Source organism: Piliocolobus tephrosceles, chromosome 16 (genome assembly GCF_002776525.5).
Source record: "Piliocolobus tephrosceles isolate RC106 chromosome 16, ASM277652v3, whole genome shotgun sequence".
Classification (NCBI taxonomy): Eukaryota; Metazoa; Chordata; class Mammalia; order Primates; family Cercopithecidae; genus Piliocolobus; species Piliocolobus tephrosceles.
In genome coordinates this window covers 45,863,857-45,886,494 of record NC_045449.1, presented here as the reverse complement: position 1 = coordinate 45,886,494, position 22,638 = coordinate 45,863,857, and the positions used below count along the sequence as shown (strand labels likewise).

Here is a 22,638-nt window from a genome sequence, read left to right as displayed (position 1 = left end):
ATCTCGGCTCACCGCAGCCTCCACCTCCCGGGTTCAAGCGATTCTCCTGAGTAGCTAGGATTACAGGCGTGAGTCACCGTGCCCGGCCCCAGAATTTTTTCTGTTTGGATCTATTTTTCTACTTTTTCTTCACTTTTTGTTGATATATAGTATACATACGGCAAATAATCTAATGTTAAACCTCTGGCTCAATTTATTTTTGCATAGATCCCATCTGTGTAACTACCACCTAGATCAAGATGTTTCCTGCTTACCAGAAGGCCCCCTTGTAACTCCTTCCAATTAATAGCCCTCTGGTCAATCCCTCCATACCCCCTAACAATTATTTCGCTTTCTATCAGCATACATTAGTTTTGTCTAATCCTTCAACTTCATATAAACATGAGTATGTATTGTTTTGTTTGGCTTCATCTGCTCGATATTACTTGTGTGGGACCTATCCATGGTGCTGTATATGGCAGTAGTTCATTCATTTTATTATTGTGTTGTATTAATTGTATGAACATATTACAATGTATTTAACCTGTTTGACTCTTGGTGGACTTAAGGGTTGTTTTCAGTTTGGAGCTATTATGAAAAAGCTGTTATGAGCTGTGTCTTTTGATGGATGCCTGCACTTGGAGACCCAGGAGTGGAAATGCTGGGTAACAGAGTAGGAATATGTTTATGTTTGCTAAATAATGACAGTTTTCCAAAGTGGTTGACCAGTTTACACCCCCCACTAGCAATGTGTGAGATACATAGAGAAATAAGCTTTACAAAAAAAAAAAAAAAAAAAGACAGAGAGGACTCAGTTACTGCATATGCCTACCAACACCTGACACTGTCTGTCTCTTCATTCTGGTGGGTTTGTGGTAATCTTGCAATGAGGTTTTTTGCTTGTTTGCTTTTGGGTGTTTTTTGTTTTTTTTTTTGTACATTTAAAAAAATGTGGTAAAAACATGTAATAAAATTTTCCATCTTAACCTTTTTTTTTTTTTTTTTTTTTTGAGACCGAGTCTTGCTCTGTCTCCCAGGCTGGAGTGCAGTGGCATGATCTTGACTCACTGCCAGCTACTTCTTCCGGGTTCAGGCCATTGTCCTGCCTCAGTCTCCCAGGTAGCTGGGACTACAGGCTCCCGCCACCATGCCTGGCTAATTTTTTATACTTTTAGTAGAGGCAAGGTTTCACCACGTTAGCCAGGAAGGTCTCGATCTCCTGACTTCATGATCCGCCTACCTTGGCCTCCCAAGGTGCTAGGATTACAGGCGTGAGCTACCACACCTGGCCCATCTTAAGCTTTTTTAAGTGTGCAGTTCAGTATGTTAAGCATATTCACACTGTTGTGCCACAGATCTCTAGAATATTTTCATCTTTCAAAACGGAACTCAATACCCACTGAGTAAAAGCTGCCCCCCCATTCCCCCCTTTCCCCAGCACCTGGCAATTATCATTTTACTTTGTTTCTATAAGTTTGAATGCTTTAGATACCTCATATAAGTGGAATCGTATTGTATTTGTCTTTTTCTGACTGATTTGTTTCACTTTGCATGTCTTCAAGTTTCACCCACATTGTAGCATGTAACAGGATTTCTTTATTTTTAAGGCTAAGTAATATTCCATTGTATTTATATACTACATTTTGCTTATCAATTCAACTGTTGATGGCCATTTAGCTTGCTTCCACCTCTTAGCTGTTGTGAACAGTGCTGCAATGAATATGGGTGTGCAAGTATCTCCTCAAGCTCTCTCTTACTTTCAGTTCCTTTGGGTATATATTAAGAAGTAGTATCCGCCAGGTACAGTGGCTCATGCCTGTAATCCCAGCAGTTTGTGAGGCCAAGGCAGGTGGATCACCTGAGGTTAGGAGTTCAAGACCAGTCTGGCCAACATGGTGAAACCCCATTTCTACTAAAAACACAAAATTAACCTGGCATGATGGCGGGTACCTGTAATCCCAGCCCTCGGAAGGCTGAGGTAAGAGAGTTGCTTAAATCTGGGAGGCAGAGGTTGCAGTGAGCCGAGATCACACCATTGCACTCCATTGCACTAGGCGACAAGAGCAAAACTCCATCTCAAAAAAAAAAAAATCTATCAATAAATAAAAGAAGTAGTATTGCTGAGTCATATGGTAATTCTATTTTTAATTTTTTTTTAGGAACCTCCATACTGTTTTCCGTAGTGGCTGCACCATTTTATAGTCCCACCAATAGTGCACAGAGTTCCAATTTCTCCACATCCTTGTCAGCATCTGTTAATTTTTGTTTTGTTTTGTTTTGTTTTTTGATAGTGGCTCTCCTAATGGGTGTGAGGTGATATCTCACTGTAGTTTTTTGTTCTTTGGCTTTTTTTTTTTTTTTAAGATAGAGTCTGTCTCTGTCGCCACAATCATAGCTCACTGCAGCCTTGAACTTCTGGGCTCAAGTGATCCTCCCACCTCAGCCTCCCAAGTATTTGGGACTACAGGCATATGCCACCACTCCTGGCTTATTTTAAAAAGCACTGGGATTATAGGCATGAGCCTCCATGCACAGCTGTAGAAAGAGTTTTGATACAAATTCAATTCAATTTCTTTATATACATAAGACTATTCAGATTATATATTTCTTCTTGGGAAAGCTTTGGTAGTTTGTGTTTTTCAATAAATTTGTTAATGTATTCCATAGTGTTGAGTTTATTTGCATATAGTTGTTCTGAATATTTCCTTAGTATTCTTTTAATGTCTATATGATCTGTAGTGATGTTCATTCCTGATAATGGTAATTTGTGTTTTCTCTTTTTTTCTTGATCAGTCTGCCTTTTTAAAAACTGACTGTTTTAAAAACTGGCTGGTTTCATTTTCTCTATTGCTTACAGTTTCTATTTCAGTGATTTTCACTCATCTATGTTATTTCCTTCCTTCTGCTTACTTTGGGTTTAATTTGCTCTTTTATTTTTTCCTAACTTCTTAAGGTGCAAGCTTAAAGTGTTGCTGTTAGACCTTTCTTCTCTTGTAATGTAAGTATTTAATGCTATAATGTCCCTGTGAGCACTTCGTTAACTGCATTCACATTTTGTGACATGTGGTATTGTTCAATTTCCTTTAGTTCAAAATATTTTCTAATTTTCTTCATGCTTTCTTGTTTGATCTACGGGTTAAGATTTTGTTGTTTCATTTCCAGAAGTTTTGGCTATTGTTGTTATTGATTTTCAGTTTACTTCTGTTCTGGTCAGGGAACATAATTTGCATAATTTCAATCCTTTTCAATTCATTTTTTTATTTTTTATTTATTTTTTTTTTTGAGACAGAGTCTCGCTCTGTCGCCCAGGCTGGAGTGCAGTGGCCGGATCTCAGCTCACTGCAAATTCCGCCTCCTGGGTAGCCATTCTCCTGCCTCAGTCTCCCAAGTAGCTGGGACTACAGGCGCCCGCCACCTCGCCCGGCTAGTTTTTCGTATTTTTTAGAAGAGACAGGGTTTCACCGTGTTAGCCAGGATGGTCTCGATCTCCTGACCTCGTGATCCGCCCGTCTCGGCCTCCCAAAGTGCTGGGATTACAGGCTTGAGCCACCGCGCCCGGCCTTCAATTTATTGAGAATTAATTTATGGCTCAGATTATGGTCTATTTTGGTGAATGCACCATGTGCACTTGAAATGAATGTGTACTCCGCTATCACTGAGTGGAATATCTGTAAAGATCAATAAGGTCAAAGTATTTAATGTTGTTCAAATCTTCTGTATACTTACTGATTTTCTTTCTACTTCTTTTATCAGTTACCAAGTGAGGAGTGTTGAAATATCCAACTATAATTTGTGGATTTCTCCTTTCAATACTATCATTTTTGGTGCTTCATGTATTTTTGAAGCTCTATTTTTAGGTATGTACCACGTTTAGGATTTATATATTTTCTTAGTGAAATGACCCCTTTGTCATTATGTAACGTTCTTCTTTATCCATGGCTGTAGTCCTTGTTCTAAAGTGTAACTTGTTTTCTATTTTATATGTATAAAATAGGTGTTTCTTCCCTTGGCTCCTAGGAGGTGCTGGAATTATAGGCATGGTGGCTCACGCCTGTAATTCCAGCACTTTGGAAGGCCGAGGTGGGCAGATCTTTTCAGTCCAGGAGTTTGAGACAGACTGGCCAACATGGCAAAACCCCACCTCTACTAAAATATAAAAATTAGGCCAGACATGGTGGCTCACGCCTGTAATCACAGCACTTTAGGAGGCCGAGGCAGGTGGATCACTTGAGGTCAGCAGTTCGAGACCAGCCTGGCCAACATGGTGAAACTCCATCTCTACTAAAAATACAATAGCCGGGCACGGTGGTGCATGCCTGCAATCCCAGTTACTCTGGAGACTGAGGCAGGAGAATCACTTGAACCAGGGATGCGGAGGGTGCAGTGAGCCGAGATGGCGCCATTGCACTCCTGCCTGGGCAACAGAGCAAGACTCTGTCTCAAAAAATAAAAATAAAAAAGTAACCTGGCATGATGGCGTGTGCCTGTAATCCCAGCCACTGAGGAGGCTGAGACACAAGAATCTCTTGAACCTGGGAGGCAAAGGTTGCAGTGAGCCATGATCACCACCACTGCACTCCAACCTGGGCAACAGAGATCCTGTCTCAAAAAAAAAAAAAAAAAAAAAAAAAAAAATATATATATATATATATCATATTAATACAGTCACTCGAACTGTCTTTTGTGAATGGGAATTTTTATCCTTTTATTGTTGACCTATCTGTGTCTCTATATTTAAAAGCAATTTCTTGTGGGCAGCATATGGTTGAGTCTTGTGTTTTTATTCAATCTGACAATCTCTACTCTTATATTGATATTTAAACCTATTGGACTTGGTGAGATTGAAATCTACCGTCTTGCTATCTGCTTTTTATTTATACTATCTGTTATTTGTTCCCCTTTTCCTCTTTTTCTGCCTTTTTTTAGATTGAATATGTTTTAGGATTTCTTTTGTTGTTGTTGTTTTGTTTTTGAGACAGAGTTTCGTTCTTGTTCCCCAGGCTAGAGTGCAATGGCGCAATCTTGGCTCACTGCAACCTCCGCCTTCTGGGTTCAAGCGATTCTCCCATCTCAGCCTCCTGAGTAGCTGGAATTACAGGCGCATGTCACCACACCCGGCTAATTTTTGTATTTTCAGTAGAGACAGGGTTTCACCATGTTGGCTAGGCTGGTCTCGAACTCCTGACCTCAGGTGATCCGCCAACCTTGGCCTCCCAAAGTGCTAGGATTACAGGCGTGAGCCACTGGGCCTGGCCAGGATTTCTTTCATTTCAACTGACTGTTGGCTTATTAAATCTACTTTTTTGTTTAAATTTTAGTGGTTACTGTTATTTTAATGTATTAGTCAGATTTTTCAAGAAAAACAAAACCTATAGGAGATGGATAGATAGATAGATACATAGATACATAGGTAGACAGAGGAGGATTTATTATAAGGAATTGGCTTGCATGATTTTGGAGGCTGATCAGTCCCAAGATCTGCAGTTGGCAAGTTGAGGACCTAGGAGCATCAGTGGCATAACTCCAGTCTGAATCTGAGTCCAAAGGCTGGAGAAGATCAGTGTTCCAGCTCAAAAACAGTCAGGCAGGGAGAGCCTTCCTCTTCTGGCTGGAGTGCCTCTTTGTTCTTGTCAGTTCTTCAATTGATTGGATGTGGTCCACCCACATTAGGGAGGGCAATGTGCTTTACTCAGTCTATTGGTTCAAATAATGTCATGCAGAAACACCCTTGTAGACATACCCAGAATAATGTTTAACTGAATATCTAGCACCCCATGGCCTAGGCAAGTTGACACATAAAATTAACCATCACATCTGAGATGTACAATTTGCATCTTTAGCTTATCACAGTCTATCTACAAAGAATATTATATCACTTATCTGGGCATAGTGCTGTGTGTCTATAGTCCCAGCTACTCAGGAGGCTAAGTGGGGAGGATTGCTTGAGCCCTGAAGTTTGAGGCTGCAGTGAGCTGTGATCACATCATTGCTCTCCAGCCTGGGTGACAGAACAAGAGCTTGTCTCTAAAAAAATTAAACAAAAAAATAAAAAGAATATTACCTCATGTATAGCAATACGATAGTATACTTCTATTTCCTCCTCTTTTGTGGCTATTGCTGACATATAATTTGTCTATAGCTATGAGCCCTGCAGTACATTGCTATTATGTTTTGCTTAAATAGTAAATTGTCTTTTAAACATATTAAAATGAAATAAGGTGTTTTATATTTATGTGCATATTTGCCATTCCTGGTGCTCTTATACCTTTGTGTGGACCCAAATATCCATCTTTATAACTTTCCTTCTTCCTGATATATTTTCTTTAACATCTGTATACCACAGGTATGCTGGTGACAGTTTCTTTCAGCTTTTGTCCGGAAAAGTCATTTAAAGTTAAAACATTTTAAAACTTTACAATTTGCAATAATATTATACTTACGAAGAATTACAAAATTGCACAAAAAATTTCCATAAACCTATCTCCCAATTTCTTCGTACGGTAACATCAACAAAACTACCATCCAAACCAGAAGATTGACATTGATACAATACTATTAATTCACCTGGAGACCTTATTCCAGTTTTGTCCATTGTCCTACTATTGCCCCTTTTCTTGACCAGTATTCAGTCCAGGGTTGCTTGTTGCCTTTAATTGTCTTTTCTTCTTAATCTCCTTTAATCTGGGATAGTTCCTCAGGCTTCCTTTCTTGACAATTGTGCCGGTTGTTTATGGCTGCCCTGCAGAGCAAAGATCAGCTCCTCTACCCAAATGTGGTTTGAATGTGGAGACTGATGATGCCACATATACACAAAGAGGGCTTGAGACATTCTGGGCAGAGCACAACAGACTCCCCAGAAGGCCCCCAAATGGCTTGAGAACAAGGGAGGGGCAAGTTGCCTTGGGTCTTATTGGGGTTAAGGGCTGGGGATAGGTCATGGTTTTCCCATGCACCAGTCAGTGTTTGAACTTACCTGCTGGAGCCAAGGGAGGAAACACCTAGGCTTTTTTGTCTACCAAATGGAAGGCAAAGATTAAGGAGGAGTTGTGGGGCTTCAAAACTGTCAGTGGTCAAACATCAAATATGGAATCAGATTCTGTCACAGTTCACCCCTGATGTTTAATGGATTGCTGAAATGTGTCCTGTTTTATTTAATTAAATTTAAACTTGTTTAAGTATGCTATGATGGTACTCTATGACACCTGCAGCCTGAGGCCAGTAAGGCAGGGATAATTTCTGTTGAATTCCTTCTTATTAAAGAACCCAGTGTTATGTATTTTGAGAAGTGAAATGAATGCCTTGGTCACTCTCAAGATTTGTGGAACTCTGAAGGGGATAAGGAGCGTCTTGGCGAGGCCTTGTATTGTGGCTTGAGTATGTGCAGAGATATATCTGACCTTGATTTATATTTCTGGGTATCTTCAAGCAAGACATTTCCAGAGTTCTTTACCCCAAAGGGGATGACTTTGGATAAAGAACTGTTGTTGCCATTAGTCGGACCAGATAGCCAGGTAATTGGCAATGGCCTAAGGGTCTGAAAAATGTTAAGATGGGGTCGCTTATTGGCCAGGGCATCCTTTGTTGCTAAGATGACTGCTTGAAGTTTGGCAAATTGTGTGGATCCTTGGGTCCTGTCTTTTATCAGGGATGTCTGTTAAGGGATGGAAAATGTAGAATCAGATATGACGGTAGCACTGCCATTTTAAAAGTATATGAATTCCCTTTGCTGTTCACTTAGTTGATCCCAAGGGATCCCCAAGAAGCCAAGGGGTCTGAGAAAGGAATGACCTCCTTCAGCACTGTGGCATCTGGTCAGGAACTGAGGACAGGGGAGCCCATGGCATCCTGCAGGTGGGATATGCTACAGGATCCAGATTTGGCTCCATACTATAGATACTATTTTCATTTTAGCAAGGAAGCCTCAATAGCCATGCCAAGCTTTGAAGGTGTGGCTTCCATGGCCCAAGGCATAGCAGGCAGCTAGTGTGTCATGGTCTCAAGGCCTGTAAGAGCCTCCTTTTTTGGAAGAGTCCAGTATGCAGTCAGCAATTGTCACTCTAATGATGTATAGCATTGGGCTGAGGAAGGCGATTTCTCGCATCAGAAACCCGCAATTTATGGCCATCACAAGTGAACCAAAGACTATGGAAGTATGAGAGGAGGTTGCTAAAGCCTCTACAGTGAAGGAATTTCTGGGGAGCACTAACAGTAGGGTCTGTCCTTTTGCAATTTGAACAGGTTCTAAGCCTTTTGTTATAGCGGACCCCATTCAGGTGAACAGATTTGTAAGGAACAGCAAAAATGGGCTTAAGTAGGGCCGGATGTGATGGCTCACACCTGTAATCCCAGTACTTTGGAAGGCCGAAGCGGGTGAATCACTTGAGGTCAGGAGTTCGAGACCAGCCTGGCCAACATGCTGAACCCCTGTTTCTACTAAAAAAATACAAAAAAAATTAACTGAGCCTGGTGGTGGGTGCGTGTTATCCCAGCTTCTTGGGAGGCAGAGGCAGAAGAATCACTTGAACCTGAGAAGTGGAGGTTGCAGTGAGCCAAGATCATGCCACTGCAGTCCAGCCGTGGCGGCAGAGGGAGATTCTGACTCAAAAAAAAAAAAAAAAAAAAAAAAAATGCCTTAAGTAAAATGTGTAAAGGAGGAATATGTTGCTTCAGGACCCCCAAAATTCTAAAAGATACTGGGCTTTTAGCATTGTGGGTGCTAAGAGGACCAACAGAGATTTCTTGACAACGTCAGGGATAAACAGCTCTGTTTACCATATAATGCCCAGAAATTTTACTGAGGTATACTTGTGCTTTTACCTTGTACTTTGTGTGGAAGAAATGACCCATCCTTTTTTATGAGCTCCCTTTTTAATGTTTGTATGCCTTAAATTAGTGTGTCAAATGAATTTCCATTGCACCCAGCTACTTCAGGAGGCTGAGAGGGGAAGATGTTTGAGCCCAGGAGTTTGAGGCTGCAGTGTGCTATGACTGTGCTTGCGAATAGCTACCGTGCTCCAGCCTGGGCAACATAGTAAGATCCTGTCTTTTTAAGAAATTAATTTCCTCTGAGAAGGATGTCATCAATCTAACATCATACTTGTGTTTCTGGAGACAGTTGGATGCAGTTAAGGTTTTGTTCGTAAAGACCGTGTGCAATGGCAGGTCTGTTGGGGGTCCCCTGGGTAGCTAGATAAAAGTATATTGTGTCCATGCAATGGACAAGCTGGTTGAAATGAGAACTTAAGGAACATATTAGCCCAAATATATGTTAGCAAAGTATTTGTCAGTTGCTGATTGGAGGGAGGCAGTAATTTTAGTAATATAGAAGCTGGCCTGTTTTTTACTCACAACATCTTCTGACACTAAATGTATGGGGTTTTTTCCCCTATACCAACTGATATGGTTTGACTGTGTCTCCACCCAAATCTCATCCTGAATTGTAACTCCCACAATTCCCATGTGTCATGGGAGGAAACTGGTGGGAAGTAATTGAAACCTGGGGATGGGTCTTTCCTGTGCTATTCTCAGGATAGTGAATAAGTCTCACAAGATCTAATGGTTTTAAAAATGGGCGTTTCCCTGCACAAGCTCTTTCTCTTGCCTGCTGCCATCCATGTAAGATGTGACTTGTTCCTCCTTGCCTTCTGCCATGATCGTGAGGCCTCTCCAGCCATGTGGAACTGTAAGTCCATTATACCTCTTTTCTTCCCAGTCTCAGGTATATCTTTATCAGCAGCATGAAAACAGCCTAATACACCAACCAATTTTCCAAGTCTCTGAATACCAGCTGGGTGTCCAGCAATTCTGTTTCATTCTGACACTATCTACCTGGAGTTAGCATCAGTTCCCATGAAATTGCCCCATCTTTAGAGACCAATCGCAAGTCCCAGGCCTCCTGCACTTCTGACTGACCAGTTAAAAATCGGATGTTCTCATGACCCCCTCCTCAGGTTCCATAATTTACTGGAATAGCTCACAGAACTTGGGAAAATACTTTACTTACATTTACTGGCTTATTATAAAGGATGCAACTCAGGAACAACCAGATGGAAGAGATGCGCAGGGCAGGATATTGAGCGGGGGTCGGGGAGGGTACACCCAGAGTTTCCATGCCCTGAGTGCTTCACTTTCCCAGGACTTCCACATGTTCACAGAACCCTGTGGGGTAGAGGGGACTTATGGAGGTTTCATTACATAGACGTGATTGATTAAATCATTGGCCATTGGTGACTGATTCAATCTCCAGCCCTCTCCCTGCCCCATAGGTCTGAGATGAGCCTGAAAGTTCCAACCTTTTAATGCCTTGGTCTTTCTGATCATCAGCTCCCATCTTGAAGCTATCTAGCACCCCCAGCTAATCATTTCATTAACATGCAAAAGACATGTATTAGCCTAAAGATTTCGAGGGTTTCAGGAGTGCCAGGAACTCATTAAGTGGAACTGCAGCATTATTATTGTGGTAATCCACCATTAGGCATCCTTCATTCATTCTAGTAAGACCAGGACAATTTGGAGTGGAGAACAACTGGAGACAATCACCCTTCTCTAAATAGGTCTTATGTAATGGGTTTTGAGCTTATGGCTGGGTGCAGTGGCTCACACCTGTAATCCCAGCACTTTGGGAGGCTGAGGCTGGTAGATTGCTTGCATCCAGGAGTTTGAGACTATCCTGGGAAACATGGGGGGAAAACCGTCTCTACAAACAAACAAACAAACAAACAAACAAAAATTAGCCGAGCCAAGTGGCATGTGCCTGTAGTCCTAGCTACTTGGGAGGCTGAGGTGGCAGGATGACCTGAACCTGGGAAGGGGAAGCTGCAGTGAGCCGAGATTGCACCACTGTACTCCAGCCTGGGCCACAGAGTGAGACCCTGTCTCTAAAAGGTCCTAGTTCATTTTATTTATTTATTTTTTATACAGAGTCACCCTCAGGATACCTAGTTTAATCTATGTTGGTCTGTGTGAACAGTTTTAATAGGTTACGATAAAGGCTCAGGTTCTCATTTTGTTAAGCCAGTTGTAATTGCCAAAAACTTAATTTTGCTTTTGTTTAGTACTGACTAGGCCAGAGTACATGCCCACTGTAGAATATTTTAGGGCAACAGGCACTATGAATATGGGGAATTTAGGCAAATCAATAGTTCTTTTTTTTTTTTTTTGAGACGGAGTCTTGCTCTGTCGCCCAGGCTGGAGTGCAGTGGCACGATCTCGGCTCACGGCAACCTCCGCCTCGTGGGTTCAAGTGATTCTCCTGCCTCAGCCTCCTGAGTAGCTGGGACTATAGGCGCGTGCCACCACGCCTGGCTAATTTTTTTGTATTATCCAGGATGGTCTCGATCTCCTGACCTCGTGATCTGCCTGCCTCGGCATCCCAAAGTGCTGGGATTACAGGTGTGAGCCACCGCGCCCAGCCAAGTTTTGTATTTTTTTAGTAGAGACAGGGTTTCACCATGTTGGCTAGGCTGGTCTTGAACTCCTGACCTCAGGTAATCCACTTGTCATGGCCTCCCAAAGTGTTGGGATTATAGGTGTGAGTCACAGCGTCTGGCCAAGTTTTTTATTTTATTTTATTTTATTTTTTTTTTTTTTGAGGCGGAGTCTCGCTCTGTCGCCCCGACTGGAGTGCAGTGGCCGGATCTCAGCTCACTGCAAGCTCTGCCTCCCAGGTTCAAGCAATTCTCCTGCCTCAGCCTCCGGAGTAGCTGGGACTACAGGCGCCCGCCACCTCGCCCGGCTAGTTTTTTTGTATTTTTAGTAGAGACGGGGTTTCACCGTGTTAGCCAGGATGGTCTCGATCTCCTGACCTCGTGATCCGCCCGTCTCGGCCTCCCAAAGTGCTGGGATTACAGGCTTGAGCCACCGCGCCCGGCCTAGTTTTTTATTTTTTTAAGTAGACACGGGGTTTCACCATGTTAGCCAGGCTGGTCTTGAACTCCTGACCTCAGGTAATCCACCCACCGTGGCCTCCCAAAGGGTTGGGATTATAGGCATGAGCCACTGCGCCTGGCCTAAAGTTAATTTAGAATTTATGTTGTACAAGTGCAAAAGCCAAAGAGACCCTCCCCTTCCTCCTTTAATTATCTTTTTTATTGTATAGGTTTTAGAGTAAATTTTAGATTTGCAATTGGGTTAAATCATGAACCTCTGTTTAGTTGTGTGTGTGTGTGTGTGTGTGTGTGTGTGTGTGTGTGTGTCTGGGGGAGTTACTGGATGTACTTCAGGAGGAGGGAGCTTCTCTTCTCTGCTCATATTTATGTTTATTCTTCTGGAGAGTCACAAATCAGTACCCTCAGGGTAAGGGGCCACTTTTACGGAAGCCACTTTCATGGCAATTGTTATTTTATTTGATTTAGGGACCCTGGACTTAAGCTGGAATTTTTTTTTTTTTTTTTTTTTTTTTTTTTTTTTTTAGACAGTCTCACTCTCTCCCCCAGGTTGGAGTGCAACGGTGTGATGTCAGCTCACTGAAGCCTCAACTTAATCAGCTCAAGTGATCCTACCACCTCATCCTCCAGAGTAGCTGGGACTATAGGCACCCAACACCACACCCAGCTGATTTCTGTATTTTTTGTAGAGATGGGATTTTGCTGTGTTGCCCAGGCTGGTGGATTTTTTTTTTTTTTTTTTTTTTTTTTTGAGACGGGGTCTTACTCTGTTGCCCAGGCTGGAGTGCAGAGGCACAATCTCAGCTCAGTGCAACCTCTGCTACTAGGTTCAAGTGATTCTCATGCCTCGGCCTCCCGAGTAGCTGGGACTACAGGGTCACGCCCCCACATCTGGCTAATTTTGTATTTTTGGTAGAGATGGGGTTTCACCATGTTGGCCAGGCTGGTCTCAAACTGCTGACCTCAAGTGATCTGCCCGCCTCGGCCTCCCAAGTGTTGGGATTACAGGTACAGGCATGAGCCACTGCACCCAACTCCTGGATTTTTTTTAATGGCAAGGCAAGGCTGTCACCCAGGCTTACTTACTTACTCTGTCACCCAGGCTGGAGTGCAGTGGCACAATCATGGCTCACTGCAGCCTCAACCTCAAGCAATCTTCCCACCTCAGCCCCCACAAGTAGCTGGGACTACAGGTACATGCCACCATACCTGGCTAATTTTAAATCTTTTTATATAGATGAGGTGTTTTTTGTTTGTTTGTTTGTTTACAAAGTCTCGCTCTGTTGCCAGGCTGGAGTGCAGTGACACAATCTCAGCTCACTACAACCACCATCTCCTGGGTTCAGGTGATTCTACTGTCTCAGCCTCCTGAGTAGCTGGGTGCACACCACCACACCTAGCTAATTTTTGTATTTTTAGTAGAGATGGGGTTTCACCACATTGGCCAGCATGGTCTCAATCTTTTGACCTCGTGATCCACCTGCCTCAGCCTCCCAATGTGCTGGGATTACAGGGGTGAGCCCCTACGCCCGGCCTAGACGAGGTCTTACTATGTTTCCCAGGCTGATCTTGAACTCCTAGGCTCAAGCAATTCTCTCACTTCAGCCTCCCAAAGCATTAGAACTACAGGCGTGAACCACTGCACCCAGCCTTGAGTTGGATTTGAATGAATCCCTTGATAGGTTGATAAGCTGCAGCACTTAATCAAACCCAGCTTCTTTCTGGGTCTGTTTTATAGTTATCTGGCAGGGTGATGATGGTGTTCTCTGACCCTTTAAGAGAGATGGGGTAATGCATTCTGGCCTAGTTTTTATAAGGGTTCATGCCATGGAGTGCTATTGAGTGTTTTTATCTTTAATCCTGGTGACTGTGCTTCCTCACCAGAGCAACCACCAGATGGCCCTGTATATTGCACAGGGTATCAGCCTTTCTCCTGCACACTCTATAGAACATAGGCTAATGCCTAGTTGGGACACACAACCAATAGTCACAAAATAATAAGTGTCATGCCCTTGAGTCTAGTGTCAGCCATGGTTTATGCCAGAATCAAGACATATGATTCAATCTGAGATGCACAGATAGGTCCAGACGGGGCTCACATTTTAGGGCCACTTTAAGGACATCCTCAATTTTATACTTCTGTCTCAAAATGCCAATTACAGAAACTTTCAATTCAGGTCAGTTACATCCATAACAGAGATTTAGTAGTACTCAGCAAATGTGGAACAAAGCAGCACAGCTCAAAGTGTGAGTTTGCCAGTAGGCAGCAGAATCAATAGCAAGCCAAAGCGAGAGGAGAGAGACCCCTGATGGTGGGTGGCTATCATCTAAGGCACGCTGTTCTCTGTGCCAGCTGTCTTGTGATTGCCCCACAGGGGAAGGGATCAAATCTCTACCCCAGATTTGATTTAGACGTCAAGATTGGTGATGCCACATACACACATACGGAGGGTTTGGAAAAGCTTATTACTCGTGTTATGAGGTTTTCTGTGCAGAGCAGGTTAGGCTCTTAAGCAGGCCTAAAAACAGCTTGAGAACAAGGAGAGGCAAGTGGCTCTGGGTTTTATTGTTAGGGAGTAAAGCCGGGGTGAGGGTTCTGATGCACAGGCCAGGGTTTTGTGGTTTGAATTTCCCTACTGGTGCAAGAGAGGAGAGTACCCTGGCATTAAAGGAGGAGAGTACCCTGGCATTATTATTACTATCATTATTATTATTATTTTGGAGACAGAGTCTCACCCTGTTGCCCAGGCTGGAGTGCAATGGTGTAATCTCGGTTCATTGCAACCTCCACCTCCTAAATTCAAGCAATTCTTGTGCCTTAGCCTCCCAAGTAGCTGGGATTACAGGCATGTGCCACCATGCCCAGCTAATTTTGTATTTTTAGTAGAGATAGGGTTTCACCATGTTGGCCAGGCTGGTCTCAAACTCCTGGCCTCAGGTGATCCATCCACCTTGGCCTCCCAAAGTGCTGGGATTATAGGCGTGAGCCACCATGCCCAGCTTCTGCCTTTATTATTGGCTTGCCCAGGTTTTGGGTAAAAGGGAAAGGAGGAGTGGGGCTGTAGACTTGAAAACTCAGCAGTCGAACATCAAAAATGGAATCAAGTAATTTATTATACTGGTCAATTATTTTGTAAAATTCATCTCAATTTGAATTTGATGTCCCTCATGACTAAATATAAGCATACCTCTTGGCATGAAAACCACAGATGTGATGTTGTACCCATCTCAGTTCATGACATTATGAGATATAGGATGCTAATAGGTCTCTCATGTTCATAGTTTAAAGATGGAAAAATTTTTAAGTTAGTAGTTTTTATTTTAGCACTTTAAAGATGTTATTCCATTATCTTCTGGTATGCATAGTTTATGACAAGAGGTCCATTGTGTTTGTCTTCTTTGCTCTTCTAGGTAATGTGTTCATTTTTTTCTAGGTATTCTAAGATTTTCTTTATTAATTTTTATTAATATGTATTCATTTATTTATTTTTAGATGGAATCTCACTCTGTTGCCCAGGCTGGAGTGCAGTGGTGTGATCTTGGCTCACTGCAACCTCCGTCTCCTGAGTTCAAGCAATTTTCCTGTCTCAGCCTCCGGAGTAGCTGGGATTACAGGCATGTGCCACCATGCTCGGCTAATTTTTGCATTTTTTTTTTTTAGACAGAGTTTTTCTCTTGTCACCCAGGCTGGAGTGCAATGGTGCAGTCTCAGCTCACTGCAACCTCCGCCTCCTGAGTTCAAGTGATTCTCCTGCCTCAGCCTCCTGAGTAGGTGGGATTATGGGCACCTGCCACCACACCTGGCTTATTTGTGTATTTTTAGTAGAGACAGGATTTCACTATGTTGGCCAGGCTGGTCTCTAACTCCTGACCCCAGATGATCCACCCACTTCAGCCTCCCAAAGTGCTGGCATTGCAGGTGTGAGCCAACTCACCCAGCCTAGTTTTTGTATTTTTAATGGAGATGGGGTTTTGCCATGTTGGCTAGGCTGGTCTCAAACTCCTGACCTGACGTAATCTGCCTGCCTCAGCCTCCCAAAGTGCTGAAATTACAGGCATGGGCTACCATGCCCAGCCTATTTTATTTGTTTTTACTTACTTATTTTTTTAAGACAGAGTCTCACTCTGTTGCCCAAGCTGGAGTGCAGTGCAGTGGCGCAATCTTAGCTCACTTCAACCTCCACCTCCCAGATTCAAGCAATTCTCCTGCCTCAGCCTCCCGAGTAGCTGGGACTACAGGCGTGCACCACTATGCCTAATTTTTGTATTTTTACTAGAGACAAGGTTTTGCTATGTTGGCTGGGCTACTCTCGAATTCCTGTTCTCAAGTGATCCACCTACTTTGGCCTCCCAAAGTGCTGGGATTACAGGCTTGAGCCACGTGCCCAGTCAACATTTTCAATAATTTGATTATGATGTGTCTTGGTTTTGATACTATCTTATAAGTCATTGTTGCTCTGTTACTTTTGTGGATTTTTTGTGCTTTATTTTCAATAGTTTTTATTGCTATATTTTTTAATTCACCAATCTTTTCTTATGCAGTGCTTCTGCAGTGTATAATCTGCTGTTAATTCCTCCTGTGCATCTTTCATTTTTAGATCATATGCTTTTCATCTCTTGAAGTTCCATTTTCGATACTTTAAAAATATATTTCTTTTCTCTCTTCATCATATTTATGTTTTTCTTTATGCCCTTGGGCATAATTTATGAGATTTATAATGGCTATTTTAAGGTCCTTGCCTACTAATGTCATCATCTCTGAATTTTGTGGTCTATTTCTATTGCTTCATTTATCTGCTGGTTATGGGTAAATTTTTCCTGTTTGACTACCTGGCAATTTTTTATTGGATGCTGAATATTGTGTATTTTGGGTTGTTGAGTGCAAGATATTGTTGTATTCTTTTAAAGAGTACTGGAGAAAAATACAAAAATTAGCTGGGCATGGTGGCATACGTCTGTGGTCCCAGTTACTTAGGAAGCAGAGGTTGCAGTGAGCCGAGATCATGCCACTGCACTCCAACTTGGGCGACAGAGTGAGACGCTGTCTCAAAACAAAACAAAACAAAACAGAAAAAACAAACACTCAAACAAAAAACAGAGTTCTGAATTTTGTCCTGGCATATAATTAAGTTACTTGTGATTTGTTTTCTTTTTTTAAGTCTTACTATTAAGCTTTGTTAGGAAAAACCCAGGTTGGCCTCTATTCTAGAGCTATTAATAATTTAGCCCCACTAAGTCTCTATCCTCCTGGAGACTCTACCCAATACGTGTGTGTTATGAGGTCTGTTCACTCTGGTTGATGGAAACACAAACTATGCCCAGCCCTGTGTAAATTCCAACACTTGTTCGGTCTTCTGCTTTCTGATTTTACTTTTTCTAACCGTCTGGAATTTCACCCCACACCTGTGTAGATCAGTCCCCAAAGACTTGAGGGAATCTCTAATGATCTATGAGACTTTGTCGCTTTCTCTCTCCGCCCCCCCCATGCAGCTCTGGCTTTTCTGGCACTCTCTCCCACAAATTCTAGCTGCCTTCACGTCCTTGAACTCTAGACCCTGTCTCCTAAACTCAGTGAGACCATGGGGCTTTGTTTGGGTACTCCATGTAGCACTCTCTTCACTGTCTCCTTGTAGTAAGCTGGGGCTCTGGTGAGGCTGAATTTATTTTTCTTTTCTCAGAGATCTTAGTCTTGCACTGCCTGCTGTCCAATGAGTGAAAACAGTTGTTTCATATATTTTGTTTAATTTACTAGTTTTGGGTGTGTGTGGTGGGGGAAGCAATCTCTACAACAGTTTATCCTTCATGCGCAGAAGTGGAAGCCCCACAGTGATCCCTTTAACATACATGGCTAGGCCAGGTGCAGTGGCTCACGCCTGTAGTCCTAACACTTTGGGATGCCAAGGCAGGTGGATTGCTTGAAGCCAGGAGTTCCAGACCATTCTGGGCAACATGATGAAACCCCATCTCTACTAAAAATACAGAAATGAGCCGGGCATGGTGGTGTGTACTTGTAGTCCCAGCTACTCTGGAGGCTGAGGCACAAGAATCACTTGAACCTAGGAAGTGGAGCTTGCAGTGAGCCGAGATCACACCACTGCACTGTAGCTGGGCAGCAGAGCAAGATTCTGTCTCCAAAAAAGTAAATAAATAAATAAATAAAATACATGGCTAAAATCCAACCATGTACTTAATATTTCAAATGAAGTACTGAAATGGCTCTATAATTCAAACTTTTAGATGTATCTAGCTTTATTATTATTATTATTATTATATATTTTTGAGACAGAGTCTAGCTCTGCTGCCCAGGCTGGAGTGCAGTGGCTTGGTCTTGGCTGCTACAACTTCCACCTCCTGAGTTCAAGCAATTCTCTTGCTTCACCTACTTAAGTGTATATTTAATTGGTTTGAAGGTGATTGCGTCTCTGGAAGGTTTTCCCAAGAACCTTTTACCAAGCCAGGGAAGAAAGAGCTTGGGACATTGGAGGAATAGGAACTTGGCTAGATGTGGCCAAAGCAGAAGAAGAGAGGAGAGTGGTGTAGGATGAGATTAGAGAGCCAGGTAGAAGCCAGATGTTGCCAGGCCTGGGACATCAGAGTGAGAAGTGTGGATTTTATTCCAAGTGTAATGGGAGGTCACTGAAAGGTTTTAAGCAAGAGGGTGGCATGATCTGATTTTAAAGATCACATTGCTGTATGAATGATGGCTTCTAGGGGGCAAAGGCAGAAATAGAGACCATTTAGGGAGCTGCCGTTGTAGTCAAAGTGGACAAATAGTGACTTGAATAAAGGTGGTGACAGCAGAAGTAGGCAGAAGTGTTTAGGGACTAGCGGTGTTCGAATATCTACTATGTGTTTGTCTACATGACAGAGAAATAACAGATTAATAAGAGAGATAGATCCTGACCCTGTGGGGCTTCCAGACAAATGTAGTGGTTAATTCTTAATATTTTGGGGGTCACAGACTCCTTTGAGAATCTTACCTAAGCTACAGACCCTCACCACAGAAAAAAGCACATAATCACACATGCTCACTTTTTTGTACCATTTTATGAATATTTTACATTCATCATGATAAGTTTACCTGGCCAAGTGGATATTAAAGGATAAGTAAAGGCTCATATATGTGTGGACAAGGAATGCATACAGAATTATGGAGAAATGATGGTGGATCAGTGGAGCAACTGGGGAGCTGCTGTGTGCTGGGGCAGAGGAGAGTGACAGGACAGGGGCCCAACATGCCTCCAAACCAATCAGCAAAGCATCCACACATCCACAGCACTGTGCTGGGTGGGAAAGCTGCTTCTCACCCTGGCTGAAAGAGAAGATGCAAGCGATGTAGTGCTTCATCAATGTTGTAGACCGAACATTTATCTGTCTCCAAAATGTATATGTTGAAATAGAATCTCCAGTGTGATGGTATTTGGAGGTGAGGCCTTTGAGAGGTAATTAAGTCATAAGCCTTCGTGAATGGGATTAGAGCCCTTATAAAAGAGACTCCAGAGAGCTCCCTCACCCATCTGCCAAGTGAGGATACTGAGAAGATGACCATCTACAACCCAGGAAGCAGGCCTTCGCCAGACACCAAATCTGCCAGCGCCTTCACCTTGTCCTTCTCAGCCTCTAGAACTCTGAGAAGTGTTTGTGGTTTAAACTGCCCCGTCTAGGGTACTTTTGCTATGGCAGCTCAAACTGCCTAAGGCAATCAGTAACCTCAGGATAGGAGTGGGCTGCCAGGTGGAACCTTCTTGAAAGGTTTCTGGATAGAAGATTTGAGTCACTTAAATATATATCATGTATCATGTGTGTGTGGAGAGAGAGAGGCAGGCGGGGTGGGAGAATATGTACTGCCTCGTTATACATGCTAGTATAGTCCTGATTTGTTATGCTGTCATGTGATACATAACAATGTTTGGGTCAGCAATGAACCACATATACGGTAGTCATCCTATAAGGTTATAATAGCAGGCCAGGCACAGTGGCTCACGCCTGTAATCCCAGCACTTTGGGAAGCCTAGGCAGGGGGATAACCTGAGGTCAGGAGTTCAAGACCAGTCTGGCCAATGTGGAGAAACCCTGTCTCTACTAAAAATACAAAAATTAGCTGGGCTTGGTGTCATGCGCCTGTCATCCCAGCTACTCGGGAGGCTGAGGCAGGAGAATCGCTTGAACCCAGGAGGTAGAGGTTGCAGTGAGCCTAGACCCCACCATTGTACTCCAGGCTGGGCAACAAGAGCAAAACTCCATCTCAAAAAAAAAAAGATTAAAATACCATATTTTCACTGTACCATTTCTATGTTTAGATACACAAACACCACTATGTTATAGTTGCCTAGAGCATTCAGTATACAGTACTCAACATGCTGGATGAGTTTGTAGCCTAGGAGCGAAAGGCTACACCATATAACTTAGGTGCGTAGTGGGTTATACCATCTAGGTTTGTGTAAGTATACTCTGATGTTATCACAACGATAAAGTCACCTAGCAATGCATTTCTCAGAATGTTTCCCTCTTGCTAAATGGCACATGACTGTATTTCAGTTTCTCTTCTTCTTTTTTTCTTTCTTTCTTTTCTCTTTCTTTCCTTCTTTCTTTCTCTTTCTCTTTCTCTCTCTCTCTTTCTTCCTTTCTCTTTTTTTTTCAAGGTCATTCTTTGTCACCCAAGCTGGAGTGCAGTGGTGCAAACTCGACTCACTGAAGCCTTGACTTCCTGGGCTCAAGCAGTCCTTCCCCCTCAGCCCCTCAAGCAGCTGGGACTACAGGCACACGCCACCATGCCTGGCTTTTTCTTTTTTTTTTTTTTAGAGATGGGGTTTCTCCATGTTGCCCAGGCTGGTCTTGAATTCTTAAGCTCAAGCAATCTGCCCACCTTGGCCTCCTCCCAAAGTTTTGGGATTGCAGACCTCGCCCAGCTATTTCAATTTCTAAAGTGCTAGTAAAAATCCACTAAATTGTTTACCCAACTCATCAACGAGTTACAACCCACAGTTTGAAAACCCTAGTCTAGATTTTTTTCTTGCTACTCCCTTCAGTATGAACATGAGAAAGGCTCGACATCATTCCATATTTGATATTTTGACATAAATCTGCTGGATTTAGCTAAATTACAATATGCCCAAATAACCAGGAGAAATTTGACTAGAACTATCTCGGTATTGCCCCTGGTTGTTGCTTCTCTTTGACAGTAAACCAAAAAATTAAGCGCATGGTTATGGAGTCTGACCGCTTGAGCTGGCTGCCCCACTTGCCTCAGTTTCTTCATCAATAACTGGGACATCATCATCCTAATAGTACCTGCCTCCTGGGTAAGCCATGTAAGACACAGGGCCTGGCACATAGTAAGTGCTCAAAAGATGTTGGCAACTATGGTATTTATTGTTTTTTAAACTGTCAATGTTGTTGTCTTACAGCGGAGACCTGAAAGCAGCTTAACCATGAGCAGCACTCAACTAAGCAAAGAAATTCTTCGCAATAAATAGGGATGTTTGAAAGGTTTTACGTTGGACCCGCCTTACCGTAGACAGACACTAGAGGGTGCTCCTCGCTCAGAAAGCCGCGTGTTTCCAGGCCTGGGACCTCTGCCAGAAAGCGCTTGGACTGCTGGTCCTGAAACTTCCTCTTTGGGTCTGGTAATTTACTGGGGAGAAGTATCTGCTCCCTTGGTTCTGAAACTAAAGGCTTTTACGGAAGGAGGAGGAGACTGCAAGCGGCTACATGGAGCAGAAATGTGGCTCCTCCAAACTTTCACCAATTGGAGTTCTGCTGGACTGCGACTTGGAGAATACGAGCAGTGTCTCATTCACCCAGGAGTCCCAGGGTCTAGCACACATAGTGTCTGGCAGATAGTAAGCGCTTTGTAAATATTTATGGAATGGGACCAACCAATGGGGGTGTCTGAGACCTAAATAATTACAATTCCAAATTGGGGAGTGCTGGCACGATGACCACACAGTATTAAGGGCGCTCCCAGAAGAATGGGGGCTGGGGAGGACTGGCCAGAAGGGCTTCCTGAAATTCAGGAGCCCTGGCACTCTCTGGAGTACACAGAAAAGATCTTCCACATCTGGCTTTTGGATATTTAAAAACAGCTTCATGCTCCATTTCTTCCATGTCCTTCCTGTGGAATGATTTCTAGGCTTTTCACTAAGTTGATTGCTCCCTGCAGACTTACAGGAAGGCAAATAATAGTTTAGCACCTACTGGGTTCAAGCATCTCCTATGATCTCCATTATCTGATTTAATTGTGTCTTTATCTCATTTAATCCCTGCAACAACTCTCTGAGACTAAGGTTATTATCCACATTCTACAGATTAGAACTTGGCAAGGTTTGATAACGGGCCCAAGATCACACCATCAGGGACCGACAGGACCAGTATTTGAACCCAGATAGTCTAGTAGCAAAAGATGCTTTTAAAAATTTTCACTTAAAAGAATAACAACAACAGCAACTAACAGTATGGAGGGGGCCAGATACTTTTCTGTGTTTTACATTTATTAACTCATTTAAGTTGTTTAATTGCTATACACTTAGATGTCATCCTTTCTATTAGTACATTGTTAGTACTGAAAAGTGAAGAGAATGATTAACAAACACCCATGTACTCATCACCTGCCATAAAAAAAGATTAAAGTTGATATTATCCAGCCGCAAAAATATTGAAAAAGAACAAGGTTGGAGAACTTGGCCCAGTGCAGTGGCTCATGCCTGTAATCCCAGCATTTTGGGAGGCCAAGGCGTGTGGATTGCTTGAGCTCAGGAGTTCGAGACCAGTCTGG

General features: G+C 42.9%; 1 long non-coding RNA gene across 1 annotated transcript; it reads left to right on the top strand.

The window, feature by feature from the left end:
- The first annotated feature begins 2,875 nt into the window (after positions 1-2,875).
- LOC111537279 lies at positions 2,876-22,551 on the top strand. Its single transcript, XR_002729959.2, has 3 exons — positions 2,876-2,977; positions 3,733-3,836; positions 21,272-22,551. It is a non-coding gene; the product is annotated as an uncharacterized LOC111537279 (long non-coding RNA).
- The last annotated feature ends 87 nt before the right edge of the window (positions 22,552-22,638 follow it).